Genomic DNA, 20,775 nt, shown 5'->3' with positions numbered 1-20,775 from the left:
TTTTTCTATGCTTTGTCAGTGACAGCATGAAACGTTAAATGTAAAATCAAATAGGTACTGAAATAAATAACAAACTCTAGTTTTTTAGTTACATTAATGAATGTTATACATCCAACAGAAATTTCGCCTTCCTTCAAAAAACAATATCATTAAGCCCCCGGTGTAAAACTGTAGATGGAATCTTTATTGCATTGTAATAGAATGTTTTAGCCGTAGTCGTTAATTGAATGTGGATTACCATACAAATGGCGCACCGCACATGGCAGGGTAGCGGGTTCGATTCCGTTGCGCCCGCGGCGCCGGGACACCTGCCTGTTCCGACAACACGCTTTACTTCGGCCCTCTGTGGAGAAATGTGGCGCCTTGAGCTATGCATATCCTATCGTGTACATTGTTAACTGACGAATAATTTACCTTACCTATAAACCACCCTTAATGGAGGGGATAAAAGTCTGCCATGTTATGTTTATTCCTTAAAAAGTCAGCTAGCAAAAGCAGCTAGACAGTTAATAGTACATTACGATACTAGTGCGAGAAAAAGGAAGTTCGTAACGAGTGGCGATAAATTAAAACACGACCGAAGAGAGTGTTTTAAATCGACACGAGTTACGAATTTCCTTTTCGCACGTGTATCGTACGACGTTTTTCAGTACAGACCCTTCGAAGTTTCGACCTGGTATATAATGAACCACTTCTCCACTAGTGCGTAAAAAAAAGCTAAAAAACTTAACACCATCTGTACGATACACGTGCGAAAAGGTAATTCGTAAATCACGTCGATTTAAAACACTCTCTTTGGCTGTGAATCGCCACTCATTTCAAACTTCCTTTTTTTCGCACTTCTATCGTAATGTCCTATTTCACCACATAGACTGGTACGTATGAGTAAATGCACTCTGGAGTCTTCGAAAACGAGTTTAATTTTAATATATGTTGATGGATATTATCTTTTACTCGGTGGTAATGTTACTATCTACTCGTTTTGGCACTATGTTTCTGCGACTTTGTCTGTATCTATATAAAGTTATATTACAAATTGGTTTAATACTTATGTGTAGAAAAGTGTGTCTAAAAGGTCCCTTATACTTACTTCCTTTGAAAAGATCATTGCGATGACTTATTAAATATGCAACTGGCTTGTGCATAACGGCGTCATTATAACTTTCACCGTCGCTTTCACATCCTAAGGGTTTATTCCTCGTGTGTATTTTTACTACATTTATCCTTATACAGCAAAATAAGATACAATTTCTACCTATATGTTGTTTGGTTAGATTAGTATTAAATATTCTGTATCTATAATATACGAGTATAAGGTCCTAATTTATTGGATGCAGATATTTTTACAGCTGATAGTACTCGGTCTCTGGAGTATATTAAACCGTGAAACATTATAGCTTTTCCGATGTTTTTTTTTGAGAAAACGGAAAAACAAATTTGCTACGTAAAAACACCCTGTTTATGTGACTATTAAATGAAAACTCATTGAACAGATTCTAGTACCTCTTTTACGTACCACTTAACTGTAACTGGCCACTTCAATGACATGTGCAGTTTTCCCGCCGAACCTTTACGACATTTACAACAAACAATTGTTGACATGACAGACAGTGTTATTGTGATATGTGATAATGCACATGATGATTTTTTTTAGATGAAATTATAATTAATTTTTTTGTTAGGAAAATGAAATCAAAAAAGTTACATGAAAAGATTTCTTAATTTATATTTAAAGTTAATTATTTTAATATAAAGTATCATGTGTTAAAATATCTGCAACTAATAAATTAGGACCTTATATATATTATAAATAAGTGATACTTTAGGTAGCGTCGTAACTTGTAGCTTAGACGTCAGTATTTATAAATTTGGATTGCTAGACATAGAAAACTGCATATTATACCTAAATATAGGTAATTGGGCGCCACGTATAACGGGGGATGGTCAAAGGGGTCCCGAGATTTACGCAAAACAACTATGAATAGGGAAAGGACACTTACATAAAGTTGTAAGGTCGTGTCGACTTCGAGTTGATGATTATTTTCGCGCTTCTACCGTGACTTGCTTGTACCGTACCTATGTAAACCGTTCATATACATAAGTGGTTACAATGGATATCGGTATAAACCGGTGCACTCGCTAGATCCAATGGCAGTTGTAACGTACCTACCTTCGCGTCATACCTATCTAAAAAACAAAAAACTAAAGTCTGAAATTTGACTGCGCCGCATCTTACCGCATCGCAAGAATCCCCAACGTCGAAGGCGGTAACACCGGGACGCGTGCCAAAGCCCGAACGGCATAACTCCAATCCCACCAACATTTTTCATATTTTAATTGACAATGTGGGCTTTTTAGCCCGCTAACTAGGTGAATGACGTGGGTGCTTCCGGCTGTAAGTGGATGTGTTTTTCCCGTCTGGTCCGTTAATTAGCGGGGTATATTTTGCTTTTTTGAGATGTTTATGTACGTCGTAGATATAGTTTTACGTCAATAAAATATAGCAGATGTAAAGTTGACCGAAGCGGCTAATGGGGCAACAAAAGTAAACTATCGTCAAATAAAATATAGGAATCTTTGTTATACATTCTTAGTTATAATTTTACAAAACTTCTCAAAATTTCACTTAGGTTGTCTGGCAGACTAGGTTGTCTGGAAGAGATCGCTCTTTAACGATAAGACCGCCTCTTGTTTTACCTCTTAAGTTGTTGTTTATACTTACTACTTCTTGTATTGTTCTTTGTTTCTTGTATTGAGGTGTGCAATACAGAGTATTTGTATTGTATTTATTGTAAATTTCATCATTTAAACTTGAAACAACTTCCTCTTATTTAAATTAATCAGAACGCATAAAATAATATTGTGTTTTTATTTTCACTTAAATACACATCATAAAATAGTTGTTCAAATTGTCAACAGTACGAGTAGGTCACAGTAAAATATAAAAATAAAAATCTGGACTGTCCAGTAGGGCTAGCACATGATTGTCGCAAGAGTATGTCGCCACGAGATAGACTACCAGTCATTATGTCATTAAAATACAATTAGACAGAGACGTGTTATCTATCTCGCGGCGACATACCTGTAGCCTTACTTTCTTTCCTACTATGCAAAGGGAGACACGAACATTTTGGTTTTTCATCACTATTTTGCTTCTAAGTTAACTACCAATTCCTAGTATCCTATGAATTCCAATAGATTTAGATTTAGATTTAGATTTCTTTATTTCATGATAAAATTACACTACCTAAAATTTGTTACATGCCAAAGTTATGTTTATCTTCTCATCATGATCGTCAAAAATTACATTATAAATTGAAAATAATAAAAGGAATAGTTTTCCCAATAAGGATCGTCATTTACAAACAGAAATACACAAAGCACAATAAAATAATAATAATATCCTATGAAATTCCTATCCTATCCCTAATAACGGAACAAAAATGAGCCAAAAACTATTTTAATTACATTACATACCTAAAACATTCCACATAACTCGTCCCAGAACCAATTGCTGCGACCACTAATGAATCCAATCAACACCAGTTAATTAAGAAGCCTGAACACCTGTAACGGTAGATTACACAGCTGGACAGATTTACGGAGCTGGCCCGTGTCATAACTTGTGTCCAGTGTAACTTTACCTGGAGACACCTGGTGATTGCATGTAGCCAGATGTCAAGCTTATATTGGAAGTCGTGGAGTAGTCGGATTTTTGTGAATAAAAGCTCTTGCTGTGTTCTTGATAGTTACCAAGCATAAGCGAGCATTTGTCTCAGATCAACCAATATAAAAGTGAAAAGACAGTTAATTAAGAAGCGTGTACACCTGTAATGGTAGATTACACAGCTGGGCAGATTTATGGAGCTGGCCCGTCTCATAACCAGTCTCCAGTGTTAATAATAATTTTTTGAAGTCGTTTAATAAATAATTATCGAATATAATGCAATTATAAAATGTACTAAAACCATATAAAACCAGCTTAGCCTTATGCTTTAAACATAAGTGGTAAAATGCGAATAATAATTGTAATTTTTATGGAAAGAGACTTCCGCTTGTAACTTGTAGCGTTCAGTTTTGAGAAATGGGCCCCTGGCGTCATTTAGGTGACGAGTTTTATTTACATTTCCGACCATGATACCAGTAACTAATCAGAGATCTCACTTACATGAACCAAACACTCAGTCACTCTGTAAGCAATCTGAATAGCATTCTGGAGAGATTTACGGAGCTGACCCAGACCCCAGACCCGTCTGCTCACAAAGAGCTGTCGCGTCGACGCGACCCGACAACCTTGCGACATTTAGGTGACGACTTTTATTTTCATGTTCCAAGCCTGATAACAGTGATAACTAATCAGAGATATTAACACCGACTCTGAACCAGAAAAACTCAGTGACTCTGTAAGCAATCTGAATAGCATTCTGGAGAGATTTACGGAGCTGACCCAGACCCCAGACCCGTCTGCTCACAAAGAGCTGACGACGCGACCCACCGACCTGACGACATTTGAGGTGACGACTTTTATTTACATGCTCCGCGCAAGGGGGGACATGCATTAAGTGTAATTTGGCTTTAATTGCTTTATTTAATAGAAACGAGTTATGACTGAGTGATTTATTTATGAGAGTAAATAAATCTTTTTGATTGGGGTTTCTGATTTCTAAAGACTCGAGTAAGATCGTGCCGATAAATTTCTGTAAATTAATTGTTCTGTTTTAAACTAGGACACGAATGGATGGACAAACAAAATCTTTTTGTAACACTTCTATGTCGTCCGAGGCAACTCGTTATCGAAATTTGACAATTTTGCAGAGAATTGCATTTATTTGAGACAGCTTTGGGGACAGGTCCTGTTGAGTCTTTATTGCCGTGGTTTCAATTCAATGTATCTAGTATAATTAAACGAACTGTAATAAACTATACCGTGGTTTTACATGAGATTTCGTAATTGTCAACTGCGCGTTTATAAGCGCCACAAATGCCAGTGTTTATAAGTATCCAAAGATCCTTGAGGAGCGCAGGCTGCATCGAGCGCGCATTACGTTCGATTGTAGGGCCCGGCGCGGCCTAATTGCCAGCATTGTGCCGCATGCAGATGTGAATGGGCTTTGATTTGGCCCGGGGTGGGGTGAGCCAGGGGACAAATCGCTCGTTACGGCTGCAGGTAAACTTTCATTGAGCGTCGGAAGGCGTCGGACGTGAGAGCCGCCCGACAAATGTCCTCGTTATTCGCCGCCGAATCACCCGCTCATTGTGTTCGGGGAAACGGTAGTCGGTCGCCGCACGAAAAAGACTTTAATGAAGCGTGAGAACGCTCTAAATGAACGATTGTGCCGTTTAATGAAGGATTGACGCAAAGTGGCTCGGATTAACGCGAATTATCTTGTATTGTCTGATTAGGGAATAGTTAAGGCACAGATCAAGTTGATACAGACAGGGAAACGTATTTCATACAAGAGAGACACGGACACACGGACAAGACGGAGGCGGACTTTAATAGCATGACATGCAGACACAAACAGGTACTCGTACTTGGCTAGCAAAGGAAACCTAATTTACTCCATTACGTAGACTGAATCAATGACATCAGTATCTTAGGAAGCGTCACATCAGGTTTATTTATTTATTTATCGTATGGCATTTATACGTCTTACTGGATTTCAATTACATAATGGTTTCCTTAAGTATTAAATCTTAAACTAGAGATTGATGAATGTGCTCTTCAGATACACAATTGCCGTTTCGCTGAGGTTTATGAGGTCTTCAACTCGCAACATCAGGTGCATTATACATATTATAATGCCAACCAAAAACACGATCCTGAATTCTGTGGTAAATACACATACACAACAACTGTATTCCCTTTCATTTTTACTTGCAAGGGTAAATATGTCTTCTATTGATTAACCAACAGAACCCTCTTGATTTATATTAAAGTGTCTGTCTACACCAAAGTAATCTGCGATAAGCGAAATGGATTCATAACGATGTTGTATTGTTTTGGACAAATTTGTCAGTCCATTGAACCACCTGTTGCTCAGGGGTGGGAGAAAAACTTAATGCCGGGCGACGGTCTACTTGCAAAATATCGCTTGAGTGTTGACGCCTGGTGGCTCTTGTGTCGTTCTTGAATTGAGAGGGTGACGCGACGACTGGGCCTTTGTCACTGCCAATTAAAATCTGACTCCTATGGATAGGCCTTGTTTGATAGATTGCTCAGATTAATAAAGATACTGGCTGAATTTAGTTACGTGTTGAAAGTTAGTTGATCTGGAACTTCTCTTATGGGTAATTTAACAAATATTATTCTACTGTTCACACAAATCGGTTTAGTTAGAATGGTCAATTAGTCATTATAAGCACTTGTGAGTCAGTCGTATATTATAAATACATACATATATGCATACTTACAAATATATGTTAAACAATGAAAAGATATTTTAATTTTAGCCAGGATTAATGACCGCTTGTATTTTCCAATTAGCCATAGATTTGCCAATTATAATTACTGGACATTGCCTGTTTATTAACTACCTACTTAGTCATCTCAATTATGCAATATTCCTATTAAAGTTTCCTTTATATATGTATACATACATATTTTAATATAATTATTGTTATATCTTTTTGCCATCCATATTAGTTACTTATCTTATGACTATGAATTTACGTAATATTATATATTTACCGTTACCATGAGTAATTTTATTATTTTTAAATGCCGTTTATTCCATAAATATTTCTGTTATACTTAATACAAAAAAATAGATTCACCCGATGGCTCGGCTTTGACGACGGTGCCGCCCTTCCACATATAAACTAAAACAAATATTTTATAGATATAAGTTTCTGTGTAACTTGGTCCAAAAATAAAACCCCACTCCAGCCATCTAATAAGTATATCGTCACTACTTTTAAAAAAACTTGTATCTTCGTCTGTCAATGAAAAGAAAATTGTAGTAAGTATGTATGGAATGCATATAGACTTACTGCGTTTTAACTTTGAGGAGCAGCGTGAGATACGAGATTTTTTCAAAGTAGTGACGATATCTATTTTGTTACTTTAAGTATTCAAGAGAAAGTGATAATGTACAGTCAACCAATTGGAACCACTGTAGAACTATGTCATAGTGACGTTACAAATCAGATTGTAAGAAATCTCTTACTGCTCGTCATTTTGACATGGTTGTAGAGTGGCCTAGGGTTCCAAGTGGTTGACTGTATATTCAATAAAGTTGTTCTATAAAAACTTAATAGATTTTTCTTTAAGTAAGCCCTCAATTTTTAATACAACTATTATCTAGTTACGAGTATCACGTTATGATTGAAACAAAAAATAAACTTTCATTCAATCATGCATTAAATTTTTACTTTGTTTTCACTTTATTTCTATGTATTACATTGACAAATCAGTCAAACCGCTAAACATTTAAACTGATTTAAGTAAATGAGGATTCATTTTATTTTATTTATTTTTTTTATTGGAGCAACATCAGAAAAGCACAAACAAAATTACATCAGATACAATATACACAGTTTAAGAGATGTGCACCTACCTCCTAAGACGCTCTCACTGAGAACTATTCAAAATATAGATAAGACACTTATATTACTACAGTAAATTAAGCTTAACGCACTTAACGGCTAAGTCATAGATAGATATAAGTAGTGGAATTGAAATAGAGGGGACTACATAATATCTCGCACAGCTGACGTTTAAATGCATGAATTACACCGAGCATGTACTCGTATGTTGAATGAGTGCGCGTGGAATGCATGTAAATAAGTTGTCCACGCGCCAGACATACGTATGTCAAGTACTATAACTCTATCAATATCTACAAGTATATTGGTCTTTCAAGTAAACTGGCTAAACTGCATTGGGGCTGCATGGCAATCTTTTTAACCCAAACACGTTTTTTCTTCCTTATTTCTGTTAATTTTTTACCCCCGACGCAAAACGGGGTGTTATAAGTTTGACGTGTCTGTCTCTTCTGTCTGTCTGTCTATCTGTCTGTCTGTCTGTCTGTGGCATCGTAGCTGATGAACCGATTTAGATTTAGTTTTTTTTTTGTTTGAAAGCTGAATTAGTCGTATTCTTAGCCGTATTGCATAAAAATCGGTCCACTATGTCGCGGTCGAGGGTTTTATCAAAAATTTAATTTTGTGATTAGGTTATTATGAACTAAACGAATTTAAATACAGAAGTAGGTAAACAAATAGTAACATTGAAATATCTAGGGTAGTTCAGACAACAGACGTTTTAATGCATGAAATGACAGCATGTATGTTGAATGAGTCCACATGGAATGCATGCGAATAAGTTGTCCACGCCACGCCCGGACCCAGACGTATCGTATTATCGTATACGATATAACATGCTATATTCGGAAAAAGCAGTAAACGAATTTATAATATAATCAATTTTGAAATTGTCCAAATTTTTTTTAATAAAGTTGTAAATACATACAAGTACATAGATGAATTGAAATAGAGGAGAAATAGGTAAATACATGAATTAGTAAGTGAGGCCACCACGTGGAATGCATGCGAATGAGTTGTCCACGCGTGGAGGTATACTAAACTGAGGAACAGTATGTCAGAGATATAGATCTACCTGCATTATTTACATTAATAAAGTTGTAAAGACTAATGTAATTTTTTTTGTGTTTTTTTTTTTGGAAATAAAATGAGAATGAACGAAACAAATCAACATTATACTCGTAATACACTTAAATATGTGAATATGTAGTAACATTGATAAAGATTTATCTCGCACAGGTAACATTTAGAAAATGCATAAAACTACATGTATAATTGTATATTGAATGAGTCCACGTGGAATGCATGTAAATAAGTTGTCCACGAGCCGCGCCGGAAACAGACATATAGATCAGTCAATGAATGCTCAAAAGGGGGGTCTAGGTGGAATGGCCGAAAGCAGAAAGTTTCACTACGGGATGTTGTTAGGGGTAGTCAGGAGACATACATACTAAAAGTCCTCGGACTTTGGACGTGAGCTCGAAGAGGGGGGGATGAAAAAAGGTCCCATTTTTTGGTTTTTTGCTCATATTTCGAAAACTATGCGTCATACGAAATTTTGGTTTACTACACCTTGAAAGCTTATAAAATTCTCTATAACTTTGATCTAAAAACTTTTTTTCTATTCTCAACCATTATCTAGGTATGAGCTCCTAAAAACTGTTAATTTTTAAAAAATCGTTTTCCCCCCACTTTTTGCTTCATACATTGCTCCATATCTTGAAAAATATTTATCTTAGACAAAAGTTTTCTTAGAAAATCTTGTAGATCATTCAAATACCTTTCATAATATGTGTACATATGCTTCTGGGTCATGTAATAATTATACGACTTTAAAACGAAATGAAACAACAAATGTATGTGATAAACGTGTAAAATATGTATTTCATGAACATGATTGTATTATGATGCTGTATAAATGCATTCACACAACAGGTAACAATACAATTAGCTGTACATAAAGGCCTTCTCACACCCACATCTACCACTACTACAATCTGTGGTGCACCGGCAAAATATTGACTTCAGTATTTCTTCCGGAGCAGCTGGTACTTTGGTTTGCACAGGAATCAGTAAGTTGCTTTCGTTCCGTGCCATCCCCATTCATCATCCTCCTTGCGTTATCCCGGCATTTGCCACGGCTCATGGGAGCCTGGGGTCCACTTTGACAACTAATCCCAAGATTTGGCGTAGGCACTAGTTTTACGAAAGCGACTGCCTTCTTACTTTCCAACCCGAAGGGTAACTAGGACTTATTGGAATTAGTCCGGTTACCTCACGATGTTTTCCTTCACCGAAAAGCGACTGGCAAATATCAAATGACATTTCGCACATAAGTTCAGAAAAAAGTCATTGGTATATTAGCGAGGGAGGTAAAAAAAGTGTGGAATACTGATACAACTAACTAACTTAGTTTCGGAGGTAAAAACTGCAAATAACAGCTTAAGTTACAATTATGTCCTAACTCTTAAAAGTTTTCTACTACTATTCTACTTTAAATCAAATTTTAACGTAAAAAAACAGGTTTTTACTTGACGAATACTGGACCAAGTGCGCTAAAATACTCGTATACTGGATCAAGTACTCTTAGATCATAAACTGTTATAAATTTGAAATTCTCATGAATGCAGAAATAACCTCATTGATTTCGTTAAAACAAATCCGAATTTTTATGTCATTACGTGAACAAATATGTTAGTTATGTTACTTTGTACCTTTGAACGGCTCTCCTCTGTAAAATCATGAGTTTGCACTTGCCTCAGTATCCTTCGGAGGTATGGATATAACTTACACGTGTTTTAATTTACTCGCTGCCTCTTTGGGCGGGATGATACTAATCGGTGTTCTTTGTTTGTTTGAAATGCTGTCGGTCTCACACCTTACTACTGTCAACACTGCAATTCTCTAACCTTGTGTGTTACTGTGTTTGTTGTCCCAAATAAATCAAACAAATTGAAACTGTTTCTTCCATGTCATCTGGATCAGATGTGACAACTGTATCTTAGACAATATCCTCCCCGCCGTTATCATCAGTGTCTTCCTCTATCCTGGGGGTGTCGTTGACTTTCGATCCGGAGGTTGCGGGTTCGAACCGGGCTCGTACCAATGACTTTTTTCTGAATTTATGTGCGAAATGTCATTTGATATTTGCCAGTCGCTTTTCGGTGAAGGAAAACATCGTGAGGAAACCGGACTAATTCCAATGTCCTAGTTACCCTTCGGGTTGGAAAGTCAGATGGCAGTCGCTTTCGTAAAACTAGTGCCTACGCCAAATCTTGGGATTAGTTGTCAAAGTGGACCCCAGGCTCCCATGAGCCGTGGCAAATGCCGGGATAACGCAAGGAGGATGATGAATGGGGATGGGCACGGAACGAAAGCAACTTACTGATTCCTGTGCAAACCAAAGTACCAGCTGCTCCGGAAGAAATACTGAAGTTAATATTTTGCCGGTGCACTACAGATTGTAGTAGTGGTAGATGTGGGTATGACAAGGCCTTTATGTACAGCTAATTGTATTGTTACCTGTTGTGTGAATGCATTTATACAGCATCATAATACAATCATGTTCATGAAATACATATTTTACACGTTTATCACATACATTTGTTGTTTCATTTCGTTTTAAAGTCGTATAATTATTCAACGGTACATGACCCAGAAGCATATGTACACATATTATGAAAGGTATTTGAATGATCTACAAGATTTTTTAAGAAAACTTTTGTCTAAGATAAATATTTTTCAAGATATGGAGCAATGTATGAAGAAAAAATGGGGGGGAAAACGATTTTTAAAAAATTAACAGTTTTTAGGAGCTCATACCTAGATAATGGTTAAGAATAGAAATAAGTTTCTAGACCAAAGTTATAGAGAATTTTATAAGCTTTCAAAGTGTAGTAAACCAAAATTTCGTATGACGCATAGTTTTTGAAATATGAGCAAAAAACCAAAAAATGGGACCTTTTTTCATCCCCCCCTCTTCGAGCTCACGTCCAAAGTCCGAGGACTTTTAGTATGTATGTCTCCTGACTACCCCTAACAACATCCCATAGTGAAACTTTCTGCTTTCGGCCATTCCATCTAGAATCGTTCGTTGACCAAGCTAATATAGGTACGAGTAATACGTTATCAATACGAATGTTTGGAACTACAAAATGAAGTAAATGTAAAAGATGATTGATTACCCGTGTGGTGACGGGTTAAGAATTTCACCATCCCCTTTCTTCCCGTGGGTGTCGTAGAAGGCAACTGTGGGATATGGGTTAAATTGTGGCGTAGGCGAGAGGCTGGCAACCTGTCACTGCAAAGTCACAATTTTCTGTCAACCCCTTATTTGCCAAGAGTAGCACTGAAACTTGAGTAGTTTCATGTGCTCTGCCTACCCCTTCATGGGATACAGGCTTGATTGTATGTATGTATGATTGCTTTATTAATTATGCGTCATCTTTTTAGGGTTCCGTACCTCAAAAGGAAAAAACGGAACCCTTATAGGATCACTTTGTTGTCCGTCTGTCCGTCCGTCCGTCTGTCAAGACCCTTTTTCTCAGGAACGCGTGGAGGTATGAAGCTGAAATTTATATCAATTACTCAGGTCTACTGTCCCTTGAAGCTGTGAAAAAATCAAACTTCTAAGCCAACGCAATCAAAAGATTCAGCCGTTTATGCCGCAAATTTTCGACACTTGCAAGGGAATCAAAACCTACAGGGTGCTTCCCGTGAACTCAGAATCTTGAAATTTGGTACGAAGCAACGTCTTATAGCATAGATAAAGGAAAAATTACGAAAACCATAAATTTTTAGTTACATCACATAATATATTTTTTTTTAATAATTTTAACCTTACTACCCATTTCCTCATAAACGCGTAGAGGTATTAAATTGAAATTCATACGAAATACTCAGGTCTATAATACCTTTAAGCTGTAACAAAATCAAACTTCTATGTCAACGCAATCAAAAGAAACAGCAATTTAAGCTGCATATTTTGAAACTCGCAAGTACTCGCAAGGGAATCAAAACCTAAAGGGTACTTCCAGTCGACCTAGAATCTTGAATTTTGGCATGAAGCAACGTTTTATAGCACACATAAAGGAAAAATTCCGAAAACCTTAAATTTTTAGTTACATTACAAAATATATATTTTTTAATAAATATAAACTTATTACTTTTTTCCTCATGAACGCGTAGAGCTATCAAGTTGAAATTCATATCAAATGCAGGTTTGTACGGAACCCTCGGTGCGCGAGTCCGACTCGCACTTGGCCGGTTTTTTTCTCTTTTAGTCATACTTTCACCTTTCTTTACCACGATAAGGGCCGATTCAGACGGTACGAAAACTAGCATACGAGTTTTATTACATTGCGCGCAATTTTATGGCTGTGTAACGTTGTATGTTACCTCAACAGCCATGCACGGATCCAGGGGGGAGGTCATGGGGGTCATGACCCCCCCCTGGAGCCTAAGTTAGCCATACAAACAGACCAGGTGACCCCCCCCCGTGGGGCCCCGGGCCTTTATCACTTGACCCCCCCCCCCTGGGCACGAAGCAGGATCCGCGCTTGTCAACAGCTCGTAATGTAACTAAAATCGCATGCGAGTTCCCACGCCGTCTAAATCAGGCCTTAGTTTCATATCGTCTACCAAGTTTATTAAAATATGGTCTACCAGGAACAAGATCGTATTTGGTCGAATGGGGTGGTAGTTTACATTTCCTTTTAAAAGGAATGTTTAGTTACAATATGAGTGCTAACTATGCAATTATGGCTAGTTCTTTTGTACCTTGTTGATATGAGACATTACAAGTATTAAACTATGTAGGTATAATATCAATAGGTGTACGAACGCGCACTAATTAAAATCTTCAATAAAACTACAGCATACCTGTAGTTATCGAAAAAACCATTACCAACGTACAATTCGGAATTATCTCACAATCGGGCAAATGCAGTGTGGGCTGACATCTCCGAGCGTCATTAAGGAGTATTCACGCCGTCCGACAATATTCTTCATTTGCGTACCTACCGGGCGTCATTTGGCGCATTGTGATGCCCTTGCAGCGGTGCAGTGTGCGGACGCCTTAATTGTACCCTTGTTTCGTGCCTTGGGTCGGAGCTGCCGAATATGTGCAAATTGCGGGTGCGAAATTACCCGGAGCAAGACTTCACATTGGGCTTTTGAAAGGTTTTGAGTTGTCCGATTTTACGTCGGAATCGATAAACGAATGCAGAAGAGAATGCAAGTTCGCTATACGAAAAACCGCTTGTATGAAGATTTGTAAATACTACAAACATTGCTGCGCGTGCACATGCAAGAAATTAAAAGTCTCCCAGTAAATATTTGTCAGTGTAAATTTAGGTTTAGGTACACAATTTGTTTAATATCAGAAACTAGTTTATAAATGAATTATTTACGGTTCTGACTACAAGCCATACGATCAACAAAATAAATGGTAATCCAGTATATACACCAACCCCACTCCAGCTTCTCCACAAACTTACCAAGGTTTTTAGGTTTGTCACTGCCACCTCCCCAACGTAGATACATATTATGGAGACATTGTACGAGTATATAATATTTAATATAACTGGACATACTCCAGTAGAACGTATACAAAGTTAGTTATATCCTTTTCTTTGCACGCAATCTATATTATCCATACACTTATCTACATTGTATGTTAGGTGTAATATCCGTTACATTATTTCTGATACAATTTAATATACCTTATTAAATTAGGCACCTATTATACCCAATTTAAATGTTTAATACCTTCACCTGTCTAATCTAAACTGCGTCTATCCACTTACAACCCAAATCTTATTAAAAGTGACCTTAATACAACAACATAAAGACGGTAATCGATTAGTGTAAAGTCCAAAAAAAAACCTTAGGGCAACGAACAGGTTGGGGAAATGAATGTTTCCATTGTTCACTTACCGTCAGTCACACTCAGTCAGTCGGACTCGCCCACCGAGGGTTCCGTATCCGTACAAACTTTCAATACTTAAAACAATTTCATGTTTCTCATATAACTCTAATATAGGTACTAATTATCATTATTGTGTATAGCGCCATCTTTAAGTGAATTCACTAACTAATTTGAGTGACTTGTATCTTGTATAGTATGTTGATTTTTCAGGGATAATTCTTTATAATGTTAACCGATTTCGACAGTTTTAATTTCGACTGTTCACTCCGTCAATGAAGTCGGTTTTGACTTTACCCGGACTAGGTATTTTCAAAATCAGTAGGGTGACTTTTTTTTAAATTAGGAATAGGACCCTAAACGCAGATCTTGTTTTTAAAATATAGAAGGCAAACGAACAGACAGATCATATGGTATGCAACAGCAGAGGAGCTGGAAGTGTGTTGGCAGCATTTAATAAGGGACTACGCTCTATTCTTGAAGGTTTTGAATTTTTAACTATTATTTTTTATTAAAACTATAACATGACGTTGCAATACGGAAAAGACGTTTAGACGTCGTCAAGCTAACTTAGCACCGTCGTGTCTCTAAATAAAATAAAAGTGTGCATAAAGGTCACGCTTCCAAGATATCTGAAATTAATTTTATTACCATTTTATTGCCATTACAAACAAATGCTATCCATCGTCTGCTTGGTCTGCTTGACGTATGAATGTTCCTTGACGTATATTAATGGAAACAGTCCCTAACGGTGCATTTGTTTTCGTAATAAAGGCCCGATATTCTGACTCACCGATTGCTACATTATATCCATCTAGACATAATGCGGGTGATTAATAAGCCACATTAACTTTAAACAAAGATTAATTTCGAGCTGAGCGAGGGATTCTTACCGCCCCCTACCAAGTTGGAATTTAAAGCGATACCGTTGGTCTCATTACGCTCATTATTTCATTTATTTTAAGATGAGGTGGACGATTATTTATAATTTTCGATTGTACGAGTATCCTCTTATCTATTTATTATAATTCTGTAATCAAAAGTTTATATTTCGAAGTTTACCTATAATTATAAATATGGATTGATTGCAAAGTAAAATTTAGTAATACAGTAATAATAACTATTAAGTTTTTATTATGGCTCAATTTGTCCACAAAATCCACAAAATAAAAAATAGATACTTTTGAGTATCTTTGACATCAGTTCAGGACTTTCATGAGAGATAACGAACTTATTGTTTTGAATTAATTATGGCCTATGAATCCCACATTATTACTTATAACTTTAATTATCCTAAAATGAATTGATATACAAAACAATGAACGGCTTTTATAGTAGGTTTAGGTTAGGATAGAACTGTGACCACACACAAAAACGACCAGCTTACAGAGTAGGTTTAGGTTAGGTTAGAACTGCGACCTACACAACGACGAATGGCTTTTAAATTAGGTTTAATTAGGTTAGGTTCGACTTGTAATTTACACAGAAGCAAACAAATTGCAGAGTAGTCTAGGTTAGAAACTACGACCCTACACGTCAACGAACGGTCTATACATATGCAGGTTTAGGTTGGGTTAGAACTGTGACCACACACAAAAACAACAGTTTACAGAGTAGGTTTAGGTTAGGTTAGAACTGTGATCACACAGAAACAAACGGCTTACCAAACAAACAGTTTACAAATTGTACAATTTTAGAAAAAAATCATAATTGAAGTAATATTATGCGTAATGAATTGTATTTAATGTAAAATAAAAAGAAATGAAAAAACACGAAACGAAATTCCACGATATAAAGTATACTCGGAATAAGTTATCTACGAAATAAAAGTCTACGGTTTTATTTTACTTATATCGATTGTTCTACGATATGAACTGTCGATGAAATGAAATTATTTGAAACGTTGTCTTTGAAATAATATTCGAACAAGTGTCTGTCGGCGATTCAAGGGTAAACCGGCAGTGATCGCTTCCAGATAACGCTTCTTGGTGAGGTAACAGTCTATATGTTGTAAAATATTATTGCGCAAGTTTGCTATCTGTTTTCGAACTGCAAAGTAAGCCTTTACCCGTTAGTGTGGTGAAAATATTTTTTTTTATATGCCATTTAATAATTCTACGAAACAAAGTTATGCTTATTATAGTTATACCAATTCATCGTTATAACAATTTACATTATGCGCATTAACATTATACGTAATCTGTTATGCGAAATAATGATATGCGTATTAAATGTTATGCGTAATAAACAGTATGCCAATTCATATTAGGAGTATTCAGTTATGCGAATTAATATAGACCCCCCACAATCATATTAGACCTACAAGCTCATAACAATATATAAAAAGTGCATAAACAAAAGTCCAAAAAAATTTACTACCTAGTACCTATAAAACACTGTGTGTATCCAATGCTATTAGTGCGGAAGTTCGGTCATTACCTACCTACAATACTGAACCAAACATTCCTTGGCCTCATTTTACCAACGTTAGGATATTTATAACTCTATATTTTAACACTGTTGTAAAATTTTATTTGTTTTACAACTGGTAATTTCAAGATATTATAATCATTTATTTAGGTTATTTTGTTACGATGACGCCTTAAACGATATTTATAATGAAATACCAATTACCAACGCTATATATATCTAATGAAAATTATTTATTTTTTATTTTTGGATGAATGTAAAATGAATTTATTAGGATAACTTCGGATTGGTGAAGTAAGTAGAATCATTGTCACCTGTAGCAATACTAGAAACTTTAATAATGGACATGTTTTTTTTAGCATTGAAGTTGCGTAAGTTTTATCAATTTATGAAATACTTGCTTTAGTACACATGATCTTTAGGGTATGATGTCATGATGTGGTTCTCCGTTTTAGAAGTTTCAGATCTTTGCCTATAGCTTGTGTAACTTAAATGGGTTTGTGCAAAAAGCCACCATTGGAGGATTCCACATACAAAAATTCTTATGCGTCAACATAAAGTGACAAATTTCGACAGAAATTCTGATAATAAAAAGTATCCTTCATGCATGGCACGCCACTTTTTTTACTTACTTCCTTACTTTACAAATCGCACGCAATGCAACGTGCATTACAGTGTCGCACGCGCACCGCGCACCTGCGCCCGCGCCGGAGACTCGGCCCGATCCCGATTATATCCGAATTATTAAATTAACCCGAAATTGAGGCCGACCTCTTTCTTGTAACGCGACGCCCGGCTGGAACGAGTTCTTTTAGGGCTGCCAGGCGACAAGATAATGTTAACATAAGTCAAATATTAACTCTAGATGTGATAATTGATTCATAGGAATCTGATATATCAGTGGCAAAATAGCGTTTCTTCAATTAAAACCTGTCCGGGTGTCGCTGAGTTCATTTTTAGGGTTCCGTAGTCAACTAGGAACCCTTATAGTTTCGCCATGTCTGTCTGTCCGTCCGTCCGTCCGTCCGTCCGCGGATAATCTCAGTAACCGTAAGCACTAGAAAGCTGAAATTTGGTACCAATATGTATATCAATCACGCCAACAAAGTGCAAAAATAAAAAATGGAAAAAAATGTTTTATTAGGGTACCCCCCCTACATGTAAAGTGGGGGCTGATATTTTTTTTCATTCCAACCCCAATGTGTGATATATTGTTGGATAGGTATTTAAAAATGAATAAGGGTTTACTAAGATCGTTTTTTGATAAACATAATATTTTCGAAAATAATCGCTCCTAAAGGCAAAAAAAGTGCGTCCCCCCCCCTCTAACTTTTGAACCATATGTTTAAAAAATATGAAAAAAATCACAAAAGTAGAACTTTTTAAAGACTTTCTAGGAAAAATATTTTGAACTTGATAGGTTCAGTAGTTTTTGAGAAAAATACGGAAAACTACGGAACCCTACACTGAGCGTGGCCCGACACGCTCTTGGCCGGTTTTTAAATAGATAGCATTATTGTGAGAGCCCGATTCGAATTTCAAATTGTTTTTTCTACATACGATATGGATCGGATATTTCAGTGTCTAAACTAAGGTTTTTTTTAATACAATGTGGTCAACACGCTCTAATATCCGAAGGTCATTCTAAAATCTCACACAGTAAAAGTACTTTTAAATCGCTGTCGCGTGTCGTTGATAGACAATTTTAAAGTTTTGGCAATACGCTCTATGAAAGACCAGCGCTAGTTCCATAAACAGCATTATTGTAACGGCCCGATTCGAATTCAAAATTATTATTTCTAGAGACGATATGGATCGGATATGTCAGTGTTTAAAGTAAGGTTTTGGTTTGAATACATCGTCTGACAAGCTTTAAAATCTCAAAGCTCACACAGTAACTTTCAAATTAGGATAAATTCTTAGTTCTGTCTGACGCATGGTAACCCTGGTTGTCCGACTGTGGGAAGATCAAGACGAGTTTGGGGCTCAGACGATACTAATTATTAGGTATCTGTAGTCTTAATTGGTAATCTGATATTTATGTGTTTTTTTTTTTATATTGCCTTAATTACTGAGGTTATGTGTTAAAAGTAATTAGATACGATGTTTATTGTATGATGGACGTAATAAAATAGTTTGTTTCTGAAATTCTTAGAATCGAGATCATTAATGTATAATGTAGGTGTAAGATATTAATAGTAAACAAGATTATTTAATTATATAGATATGTATTTTTAGATGAAATTATTTATGATGAAATTATTCCCAATATCGACTTGTAGTTTTAATACAGTTGCTTAATTGCATTTAACATTTACATTTCATTTCATAAATTACTTTAAGTGACAATTTAGTTTACAGGCTGTGGGAAAATATTCATCGATAAATAATTATTTCGTCTAAAAACTTAACATGTGGTAATAAGGAATTAGAGACAGCAACTTTTAGCAACATTTTGACTCATGTCCTTAAATGTAAAAGTGCAGTAGTGTACAATTATGATTCAGCCTTAGCTTTATAAATAGGTTCAGGGGTCAATACATCAGAACATTCAGAACATTTAGTAGTACAATACTTATAAATGTTTCTATCGAACAATGCAAAAAATACAAATGAACAAAGAATTTTATTATGCTTCATAATGGGTGGGTATTATAGTTTGCTCATTATTTCGAGTAGGGATTTTTTCCTGCGCGCCTCGACCGCGGGCCGCAGCTAATTAAGCGGAGCGGGACGATCCTTCAACGTTTGCTTATTAACGTCTAATCTTCCTCCGCATCCATCGATCTTAATTAATTCAATTAAGGTTAAAACTAGGTGAAGGTTGTGGCCCTCACAATGAAATTTAAAAACTTAACGTCGTCTTAACGACTCGCCGAGGATACAAGGGGAGGCGAATTAATCAAATAATACCGCGGCGCGGGCCGCTCCCCCCGCGGCGCCCCCCGCCCCGCCCCGGCCGACCGCGTGGCGCGCTCAGTCGCGACCGAAACGCTGTCCGGGGAAGTGCCGACGATCCCCGTCGCAATTTCTACTTTTTTCGAAGTTGTCAGTACAGTTTTTGTTTTAAAGTTCCCAAAAAAGTTTTATGTGACCAGTCTTCTATTCCGGCGGACTCCGAGGATATTAGACTGCGATCGGCGGTGTAGTTTGTTCAGTTGATTGTGTTTTTTTTTGTTATTGTTCAGTTTTTTTGTTTGGTGCATCGTGCCTGAGCCGGCGGTCCCGCCGAGGCGCTGCCTGGACGCGCGGCAAGAGACCCAAAGGACAAAGCCTTTAGGTAACTACCTTCCAACGTATTTATTGTGATGTTCGGAGCGTGGCCGCTGGCTAGCGCACGCATACAATGGTCCGTAGTCTACGCGGGATGTTTGTAAACAAATCTAGGTCATCTATTTCACTACGGCAGCGGAGAACGCCCGGAAATGTGCGGGTTTCGAGGAAGGCGTACTGGAACGACAACGCTAACATGGACGAATTAGGGAATTCATACGCCGGCTTGCGTCAACCACGTGGAGGAGCTTGGTGATAAAACTTACTGTTTACAAACATTAATGTAATACTATATCAACACAGTAATCACTTTTAACACATGTTATTGAATAGAAATAATTCTGTCTTCAATATGAAGCTTGGACTACATTAATAGTCGCAACTATGGAAATAATCAAAATAAATTAACAATTCAAATCGTTTTCTAGCGTAATTAGGTAAATAAAATAATACATAGAAACACTTAAAAATTCCGATCTTGCTAATTCTTGAAAAAATTAAACGAACCTAATACCTGCTGAACAAACATATGTATTTAAACTTTGGCTATTTAACCAAATTTTAATTTTAAGATACATAAAGATTGGTACCCCCTGTAAGTA

At 36.6% G+C, this 20,775-nt stretch overlaps 1 protein-coding gene across 2 annotated transcripts in view; it reads left to right on the top strand.

The window, feature by feature from the left end:
- Positions 1 to 20,775, top strand: part of LOC125226885 (LIM domain transcription factor LMO4) — a 311,552-nt gene that overhangs the window by 114,380 nt on the left and 176,397 nt on the right. The window contains exon 1 of one of the 2 annotated variants that reach the window (XM_048131044.1): positions 19,893 to 20,180. The exons of the other annotated variant lie outside the window; for it this stretch is intronic. The gene's annotated coding sequence lies outside the window, so the exon portion shown is untranslated. Of the gene's footprint in view, positions 1 to 19,892; positions 20,181 to 20,775 lie in introns of those variants that run through there. 2 annotated transcript variants of the gene reach the window in all.

The sequence above is a fragment of the Leguminivora glycinivorella genome, chromosome 6 (genome assembly GCF_023078275.1).
Source record: "Leguminivora glycinivorella isolate SPB_JAAS2020 chromosome 6, LegGlyc_1.1, whole genome shotgun sequence".
Classification (NCBI taxonomy): Eukaryota; Metazoa; Arthropoda; class Insecta; order Lepidoptera; family Tortricidae; genus Leguminivora; species Leguminivora glycinivorella.
The sequence above is the reverse complement of the archived record's forward strand: the minus strand, read 5'-3'. Positions and strand labels throughout refer to the sequence as shown.